The following is a 9,386-nucleotide window of genomic DNA, read 5'->3' on the forward strand; positions in this document are numbered from 1 at the left end:
CAAAAAATCATCTGCCTCAAAGTATCGATAGTGCCAAGGTTGAGCGAAAACGTGTTGGAGGAGGTTATTGAGAGGGCATGACATTGGTTGACCCTTGAGCTAGACCTGCACAATTAGAAGTAGCTCCTTACCCCCACTTTTGTCCTTGGAGCTTACTTTTTGCCTACTGTTCCCACAGTGGGAGCCACTTTCAGGGACACAGCCTTGAGAGAGTAATGTGTTGTTGAGACCATGTGGATGGTATACATGACTGAACCCCATTAAGTCCTGTATATAAACTTTTAAGATTCTAGAGGGTGGTGCAGAGATCTACTCATTTTGTAATATCCATGACAAGCCTCCTATGTAAGTTTCCTTGCTTATTAAGCCTTACCACCTGCCAGTCTGGAGTGGTCTGCTTTTTTCTTTCGTTTCTTCTTGCCCTCCACTAATGGGGCCAGTTTCAGATTTCACCTGGGAAGCTCACCTGGAAGCGAACTACAACTGGTGAGCCAGCCAGGAGACTAAAAGAATGGGACTTGGGGAAGAGGCATCTGTGAATGGAATCTTGGGTTGCCATCAACCTCTATAAAGGGAGGAGTGGTCTATATGGTGGATGCTTGTGGACTGCTTCATGAGTATGGAGATATATACCCCCAAATTGCTGGCTGCTCTAAGGTGCTTCTATGAGAAACTGTACATAGCATTCACTTCAGCAAATATTGCAACACTCTAAAAGCAAATGAGGATGCCACTGTTAAACCATCTGTGTGGCAGACTCCTATTTCTTGTGGGCACCTGACACCCTACATATGATGTGATCCCATGAAAGTAGGAAAAAAGTGAGAATGACTCCATATATAATTTTTTTCTTGCCCTGGATAAAATATATATTATGGAACATTCTAATATTTTCTTCCTATACTCCAGGGGATCATCTTCCACAATTCAGAAAGTATGTATACCCCTCTTTGGGCATCACTGACTTAGAGAACAGACAAGCTGGCCAGTGTGCCCTTTGACTAAGAATGCAGATTCTGAGCGGGCAGAGCTTAGGGAAAGCACAGTCCTAGGGTTGATTTGGAATGTCTTATATCATGAGGTATATCTATTTTCAGCTCTTTGAGGATACACAATATTTTCTCTTTCTTTCTGATACTGTGAAACCTAGCCTAAAAAGAACTCAATTAATACTCCTTAAATGAATGAATAAATGACTACGTGGAAAGAAAAGGTATTATGAAATAGCTTATCAGTGATAGAAAAAGGAACAAAACTATATCATGTGAAGGTAGTAAAACCTAGTATGATGATCATCAGACTTTAGTCACAAGCAGAAGTATCTATAGTCAGGAAATTTTGAGGCTCAGGAAAAATACAAATCAATGTAGGGAGACATTTTATTTATATCTATCTATCTTTGTCCACCTATATGGCTTCCCTAAGTCTAATAGATCATCTCACAAAAGATATTATAAAAAAAAAACAAAAAGTGTTAATATCTTTATGAACTTCAAGAACTATGATTTTACAAAATAATAGCAAATGAAAAATCATAATAGACTTATTTCCAATAAATTCTGGCCCTAGAATATTTTTATTTTTAGAATTTTTAAACAGTGTCTTTTCTTTTTCCTTTAAAATAAAGTTCTTTAATAGTCTCCATTTGATTGGTTTGTTGCTAATAAATTGACAATACAAGGAGGGGCCAAGGCTATGCTCCCAGGCAAGCTCCTGTGTGTCTAAACTCAGGCAGAAGAATGCTGCCCTGGTGCAGGCACTGCCACCCCATATCCCAAGGGATGGAAGGAAAAGGTCTCCCACCTGTGTCTTCTTACTTGAGATGAAACAATGAACCAATAATTAAGTTCTTGCTCATATGAAGAGTAAATAAACCAATGAACATTCAAATGCTGCTTCTAGTTTAACAATCTTGGGAAAAATGGATCAGTGAGGCAGGCACAATTATTTTTGATGGACAGGAACAGGGCTCAGAACACTAAAAGAACTGAGTCTCAAGTCACAAAATGGATTGGCATAATCACATTCTTCTTTATCACATAGTACCTTGAGATTGTGACTTAGAATTTTCACCAAAAATCCAGCACTAATACGCTATAGTCAAGAGGGGTTACTAATCTTCAATCTGCCACCAGCCACCTTTATCTTAAAGGAAAAATGATCCTATAAACAACCTGTCTTAGGGTCAGCATAGGAGAAAAAGGATTATGTGGTTGGCGCCACTTCACATTTGCCCATTGCTACTCTCAAAGAAGCCTCTTTTCCTTGATGTAAGAAGCTGGTATAAAGAGTGCTCAGTGTGACAAGCCAATGTTGATGAGATGAGGAGGAATAAAATAAACATTCCTTTTGTCCTTTCATTAATCAAAGACCATTTGAGGCATTAAAGAAACCATTAAATATATCAGCATTTTAAGTACCCTAATAATGCTTTTTTTCTCTTTTGTTTGCAAATACTTATTATTTTTTTTTTTTTGCTCAAGCCTCAAGATAAAGAACTCTTTTATATATTTTAAGCCAGAATTTTATTGATCTAGAGGATCTACCATATGAAGGACCAACAGTGTTGCCCATTCAGGGGCTGCTGCACAATGTCCTGACAGAAGCAATTGCCATTAGCACCAGAACAAACGGGTCATGGAACTGATCACATCCCTCTGATGCTGTACTTATATATAAGAATGTTTTATTATCTATGTGTGTTTCATGATCTGATGAAAAATTGTGAGTCTCGTTGGTAACACCTGTGTTATGCACAAAAGACTTAGAGTCTTGATCAATGAGGTATCCACAGTTGCTTTGAAATTCCATACTCAGTAGGTGATTCCTCTTATCTTCCACAAATAGAAATTGTCAAACACAAGATCATTAAAATATATGAAAGATTTGATTCAGTGAACTACCACCTGGAGGAATCAGAATGTGTATTTGAGGAGGAGGGCAGGGAGATCACAGGTAGAAGTTCTTAAATATAAGAAAATGACAGCAATTTCTGGCTTAACCTCTTCAGCTCTGGTTGCTAAGTTACCATGACATACTACTGTGTGCTTTTCAGTTTTTGGTCTTGGTCCTGACAGTTTGATTAATTCTCTGGAGTGCAAAATCTGCACATTGAACATTTAAAAATTACACGCGCGCACGCACACGCATACGCATACACGTACACACACACACACACACACACATATACCAGCACCCCATTATTGCTTCTGATTTATAAAATCTATTTTATAATTGAATTGACATATGTAGGTAGAAACCTAAAATGATACTTCATTTCGGGGAGAGAAAATCCTCTACTATGTGATGTTTCTTAAAATTTTCCTTTAACAATACCACAGTTCACTCTTCCCTAATAGCAGGCATTTAACCCTTAATGTGTACATTTAACCCTTGATTTGACTAAGAAAAGTAGAAAAAAAAAAGACAAGTATTATTTAATGGTTGTCATTGCTTTTTCTTCTTCTGTATGTCTTACTTGCTGTGTGATTGAATTCAAAAGTGTTCATAAATATTACTGTAAGCTGGCTGACTAGTGGGGTATGAGTTGTCAGCTCTATCTACAAGAAAATATGTCAGTGTCAGTTCACTAGACCAATCATGCCCAAAATCCCAAAGCATTGCATTGAAGATAATGTAAAAAAAAATTTTTATTTTTTTAAAAAAGTATACTAAAAAATGGTGTACAAACCATGCTGTTGTCTTATCCTTTAGTATTTTGGTGTATTGGTTATGTAGTCAAAAGTCATATTGCATTCCTTTCCCAGTCTCTGTGTGTACTTCCTTATTTTTGAGACTTTTAAAACAAAAATGAGAACTTAAAACTCTTATTGCTAAAATAAAATGAGATTTTTTCTTAACACTGATAAGAAAGGATTCATAGTAGATATATAGTATGTGAGTAAATTCAGACAAAGCTATTCTAGATGCTAAATACAATTTACCTTTTAATATCGCTGCTGCACTGTTATCTAAAATCTGGCATCTGACCACCAGATAGCAGCTAGAGAAGTTAGAATCTAAGGTTCTGCTGATCTGATAGTAAAGAGAAATCTGATTGGTTTAAGTCTTTGCCTTTGTTATCTCCTTTTTGCAGTACGGAATTAGGACTTGGTCACTCTTCTGACCAAGGAGGGTTTGGTAAAGTCTGGATTTGTTCTATGAGACTACAAATGTATCTATATGCATTCTTCTTCCTCATTCTTCCCTTTACAATAGCTAAAGGTTCCCTCCGGGTAGCAAAATCCAATTCCTTGTTTGTGTTCTAGATTCCATTCCTTCTCAACTTCCTAGGAATATTACTCTTACAGATTGTTTCTCTTTGGATTGCATCATTAGTTTCTTTCACATCTATTGAATCATTATGATTAATTGATAAACATGTTCTAGAATCTCCCATCTCTTAAAAACTTTGACATCCTGTTCTCCGTGAGACATTGTCCCATTCCTTTGCTTCCTTCAGAGACAAAGATCTTGAAACAATTGTCTACACATGCTATCTCTACTTATCCAATTGCAATGAACTATTTTATCTCCCTTCATTTAAAGTTAATTGTCAATTTGATACCTTTTCCCAACTTCCTTTCCTCCTCCTGCAACTACTTTTACTCAAATGAAATTGTACTTGTCAAGATGGCTAATTACCTTTGTATTACAAATTCTGAAAACATATCTTCCTCAATCTCTTAGCAGCTCCAACACAAGTGACTACAACTCCTTCCTTAAAACTTTCTTCCCTTGGCTTTCATATAACTGAACTATACTAGTTTTCTTTTTATCTCACTGTTCTCTCTTTTAGTCTCATTTACTGGCTCCTCTTCTACTCAATTTCTAAATGTTGGAGTTGCCAAGGACTTTCTTTAGTTATCTACTCTCTGTTCTAGGGTTATATGATTCAGTCATAGGTCTTTAAATTCTATGTATATGTTTATGACTCAAAGATTTCTCCAAAAGTATCATATCTAAATATGAACCCTTGATTTCTGTTTCCTTCATAAATTTGTTCCTTTCACAAACTTCTATATCTTAGTAGAAGGTATTGTCACCTACTCAGTTGCTCAAGCAAGAAACCTAAAGAAACCACTTTTTGCTTCCATACTTTATGTACTATATCCAAACTAGTGGTGAGCCCTATTGATTCTACCTCTATAATACTTTTTGAATGTGTCCACTTCTGGTGTGGATATTGTAGTCATCTAAATGGTCTTCTTGTTTCCACTTTTGTTCTATATCCTCTCCATTCCCCATTCCAGAATCATGTTTTCGAAATATATTGCATTACTCCCTATTTAAAATGTCATGTTGCTCCCTATTTAAAATTCTTCATTGGCTTCTCACAATATTTAGCATCTATGCCATATTCTTAACCTTCAAAATCTGTATGTTTTGGTTTAGGCTTAACTTTCAAAATCTTATGTATGGCTCCATTCTCATTATCTTCCACTCTACTAATTTCTGCCTCAGGGTCTTCCCACTTGCAATTCTGCCTAAGACACATATTGTCATCCTCACACTACTTCACAAATCAGTTTCTTCTCAACTTAAACAGAAAAAGAATCTCTAACCACCTTAAAGTACTCCTCCCAATTATCTATCACAGCTCGCAGTTTACTCTCTTCATAGTGAGTAACATATCTTTTATAAATATTTCTTTATTCGTCCATTTACTTACTTACTGGATTTCTTCTTGTTAGCCTATATAATCTATGAGAGCAAGGACTATATATTATTTACCATCATATCTCCGGTGTGTAACACAGAGCTTTGTAAATAACATTTGTTGAACAAATAAATAATAATTGTTGTTACAAATAGAAATGGGAAATACTAGGGATGTGAAAAGAATATGAAATGATATGAATCAGCTAGGGGACAAGAGCTTTAGTTGAACATTAAGCCCCTCTTTGATATTCTTTGCTGAGGAAACAATTATCAATTAGAATGGTGAATATGGGCCCATTTCTTTTAGCAGAGAAAGGCATATTACTAGGGCAAAGAGAATCTGTAGAAATATATGCACTTGCATAACCAAGCCTCTTGAACCATTGTGTGTGGCAGAATTAAGAATTTGCCTCTTCATTGAAACTGCTGGCGGAGCCATGACTGACCTCATCAAGTGCAATACTATCATCCTACCAAGCAGACACAGACCTACTCACAAACCATTCAAGTTTATGAAAGTGAGCAGGCCATGACCGATAATAACCTTCTTTGTGCTCATTCAAGTTTATGAAAGTGAGCAGGCCATGACCGATAATAACCTTCTTGACAAGTTTGAAATCATAGGCATACCTCCTGCACTTCATGGTGTTCAGACTGAAGTCACTTTTGATGTTGATGCCAGTGGTGTCCTCAGTGTCTCTGCTGTGGATGAGTACAGGAAAAGAGAAAAGAGTACCATCACTAACAACAAAAGCTGTCTGAGCAAGGAAGACATTGAGTGCATCGTCCAGGAAGCTGAGAAGTACAAAGTTGAAGATGAGAAGCAGTGGGACAAGGTGTCTTCTGAGAATTCACTTAAATCCTATACATTCAACATAAAAGCAATGTTGGAGATAAAAAACTTTGAGGCAAAATCAATAATGAGAACAAATAGAAGATTCTTGACAAGTACAATGAAATCATTAATTAGCTTTATAAGAACCAGACTACAGAGAAGAATTTGAATAGCAGCAGAGAGTTGAAAAAAGTCTTCAACCCATCATTATCAAGCTGTACCAGAGTGCAGGAGGCATGCCAGGAAAGATGCTTGGGGGACTTCTCTGATGGTGGAATCCCTCACTCCAGTGGTGCCTTTTCTGAGACCACCATCAAAAATGTTGATTAAGCCAACCTTGAGCATAGGTGTAACATTGTCCTGCACAAAGTATGGAAAGTCTCTAATTTGTAGCAAATTACATGGCAATTTTAAAGTTGAGCTGCTATATAGTAAATAATTAGGCAACCTCAATACTTGAATATGGAATATGTGCACAGAGAAAGGAAATAACAATGCACTTTATGAGCACTGTTTGGTAAAGTGGAAAATGTGATGTCTTAAATAAAACTGTATTTAAAATTGACACCTTAAAAAATAGTTTGCCTCTTACCCAATCTCATTTTATCACTGAAAAAACACAGCAAAGTATGCGTATTTTCAACAGTACAGAATAATGGTCTAGGTCCTTGACTCTAGAATATAGCAGATTCAGTGAGGAATTCCACATACCATAGCTCAGAAGAAGTCCTGAGGTGGAATGACAAGCCACATGGAGAAAAAGTTGATAAAATGTTCAAGCCATCAATTTCTTATATACACATACCTCAGAGAAGAGAAGTCTTTCATTTTCAAAGAGAAGAAAGCCAACTTCTGAGCAGGGCTGGTTCAGCACTCCTATTTTCCCTTTTTTGACATGATTCTACCAAACACTTTCCAATCGAAAGTATAATTGATGGCGATAATGGAAAAGAAGTGGTATTTTACAAGTGAGACCTGCTTGTAAAAAGGGTTTTAAAGGAAAGGGGCTGAAATTTGCAGGAGAATTATACTTAGAGAGCTGTATTTTTTTCACTTATCACTTCTGATAAGCGAACTGCAATTAGCTTTAGACTGTACAGATTAAACTTTGATCCTAATAGGTAGGTAATCAAGTAGAACAGAAAAGACTGTTTGGATCAACTACTCTAAATAAAAGGCACACTAGATATTTGGTTTGGGTCTGTGCACCTTATTTAGCTTTTCTGTCTGTGATCTAAGAGGAGTCAGAAAGCAACCAATAATGAGAACCAATCAACATTTACCCTTTTTTTAGGTGAAATGGATCTACTTTTTCTAAAAAAGGAAGGAAGCAATGAAAGGAGAAAAAAATGTAAGATAAAGTCTATAAAAATAGTCTGCAATATAGATGAGAATTTAAGATGCAAGAAAAAGGTACTTCCAAAACTCATTTATAATTGGATACAAAAGTAAATTTTATAAAGTATGTGGCTTATACACTCAAGAAAATTAATAAAAATAGACTCCAAAATAAGAGATGAGGGTTCACAAAAAATAACAGAAAACTGAAATTTAAAAGGTGCTGGTTGAGAGACTGGCAGAAATAAAAAGAGATAAAGCAAAGCAAGACTGCACTATAAGTAAAAATGCAATAGAATAAATAAATCAAAATTGTAGTTGACAGTGGAATCAACACTGGGCTATATTGAACTGTGGATGACATACTGAAGCTATTCTTTCAAAATGTGGAGAGAAAGGATATAGGAAGAATTTACATATGGAAGATAGAGACTAAAGTTTAAAGATACAGGTAATTTATGTCCCAGAATATATAAAAGGGAAGAAATAAAGCCATAAAGTAAATATTCTCAAGTTTGAGAGACTTAAAATGAAAATCAAAACAACCTTCAAGAAATATTAACAAAATGAGGTACATAAGCAAACATATCTTTTAAAAGTTCTGAACTTAAAAGATGAAAGCAACCAGCCAGTTTTTTCCTCTACCAAACTCACCTGCTACACCAGATTCTTTCTCCTTCCTTTGCATTTTCCTTACACTTACCAACAAAGCCGCTCCTAGAAAATAAGGAGAAGGGAGAGGGAGAGGCTGAGAGGAAGGCAAAGTAGGAGAAAGAGAAAGAAGAAGAAGACCTAACTCCAAAAAATTTCCCGGAATTTAAAAGCCTTTCTCACCCACCCACAATCTTGGTTCGCAAACCAATCAGTCTGGTGCAGAGATAAATGGGGACTTACTCGATGACATCACACTCAGAGCGCCCATTCCTGACCGTCCTGAGCCTAGCTAAACTCTTTCCTGACTGGCACATCAGGAGAATTCCTGCTCAGGAAGGCTATGGAAATCTCTACCAAGGAGTATATTTACCTCATAAACGAGGAATCCAGAGATGCTGAAAGGTTTTAGTCAGCACAATGAATTTGAGGACCTAGAATACAAATGAGAAGCAGGGAGTTAGTTCCTTTGTTACACTGATGTATTGAGAAAGTATATAATTCTAGGTATTTGACAGTATATAGTGTTAAAACACTATGTATATTTTCTGACTTATTAGGGAAATAGAAAAAGGGAAATAAGAGACATTTAAAAAACACCATATAGTAAAGGAAACAAAAAGAAGCATAAAAACTAAAAGCATAAGAAATATTTATGACTTGTCACCTTTTAGAGGCCAAAGGCTCATATTAGTTAAAACAACCAAAACGCAAAATTTAATAGTTTTTACAAGAAACAACTGTAAGAGAATTTCATTAAGTTCAAAATTGAGATAAAGATAGATCACGCAATACCAAGCAAAAGAATGCAGGAGCTGCCACCTGCATTAAAACAAACATTCCAAAAGCAATAAATAAACAAAGATGATCTTATTTTAATGCAAAATTCCACAATAAAAAT

At 35.9% G+C, this 9,386-nt stretch overlaps 1 pseudogene; it reads left to right on the plus strand.

The window, feature by feature from the left end:
* The first annotated feature begins 6,209 nt into the window (after positions 1–6,209).
* LOC120595593 (heat shock cognate 71 kDa protein-like) lies at positions 6,210–6,826 on the plus strand (annotated as a pseudogene).
* The last annotated feature ends 2,560 nt before the right edge of the window (positions 6,827–9,386 follow it).

The sequence above is a fragment of the Pteropus medius genome, unplaced genomic scaffold (assembly GCF_902729225.1).
Source record: "Pteropus medius unplaced genomic scaffold, Ma_sr-lr_union100, whole genome shotgun sequence".
In the NCBI taxonomy this organism is placed as follows: domain Eukaryota; kingdom Metazoa; phylum Chordata; class Mammalia; order Chiroptera; family Pteropodidae; genus Pteropus; species Pteropus medius.